Source organism: Frankliniella occidentalis, unplaced genomic scaffold (assembly GCF_000697945.3).
Source record: "Frankliniella occidentalis isolate FOCC.00 unplaced genomic scaffold, Focc_3.1 Scaffold66, whole genome shotgun sequence".
In the NCBI taxonomy this organism is placed as follows: Eukaryota; Metazoa; Arthropoda; class Insecta; order Thysanoptera; family Thripidae; genus Frankliniella; species Frankliniella occidentalis.
In genome coordinates, this window is record NW_026267196.1 from 1,032,397 (window position 1) to 1,033,191 (window position 795).

General features: G+C 60.0%; 1 protein-coding gene across 1 annotated transcript in view; it reads right to left on the minus strand.

The window, feature by feature from the left end:
- LOC113211101 (titin) overlaps positions 1 to 795 on the minus strand; it is a 113,539-nt gene that overhangs the window by 107,003 nt on the left and 5,741 nt on the right. The window lies entirely within an intron of this gene.

Genomic DNA, 795 nt, shown 5'->3' on the forward strand with positions numbered 1-795 from the left:
CGGCCGGCCTCGACCACGCGTAGCGCCGCGTCGCGCAGCGCTCACATGGTCAGGATCACGGGTAAGGATGGCGGCGAGCGAGAGGGGAGGGGAGGATCGGGTCGGGCAGGTGCGTCGGGGAGTAGGAGTGGGGAGTAGGGCACTCCTGGCTAACATCAGCCCCCTGCGTCTTTTCTCGTCGCTGGGAACGCAAAACTGAACACCGTATTCGTATTTTCGCTTTGGAGATCCGCGAACGAGAGCGTCCGTATTTCACAAATTCATTCGGTAAAATTACGGGAGCTCGGCGCCTGCGAGACTCGGGGTAGGCCAACCCGCAGTACACCCATGCACTGGGAAGCAAGTGGAAATATCCGCAATATTCGCGTGACAATCAATATCTGAAACGACATTATATCTGTGGCTGGTTTCATACTGCATGCTTGTCGACGACCTCGCGATGTCCGCAAAAGATATAGGAGCGCGGCCGGTCGACGAAACGCAACGCACGTAGCCTTCTCGCCATTCTGCTCGCACCCCCGGCGCACTTGCGCCAGCAGCACGATGATGCCCCGCCCCGCCCGGGTCCACAAGCCTTGAGCGAAGGGCGCAGGTGGCGGCGCGGCGCACGGTCCATTTGCCTCTCAGTGCGTGTGAGCGGCCCAGGGGCGTCGACCCGGGGTAATCGCCATGCTTATAGCGCGCAAATTAGCGCTCGAGGAGCTCGCGCGGCCGACCAATACACGGCAGCGCCGTCAGATTTGCAAAATATGCGCAGAAAGCTGAGTCTTAAAGTTTGTATAGTATCCCCCCCGG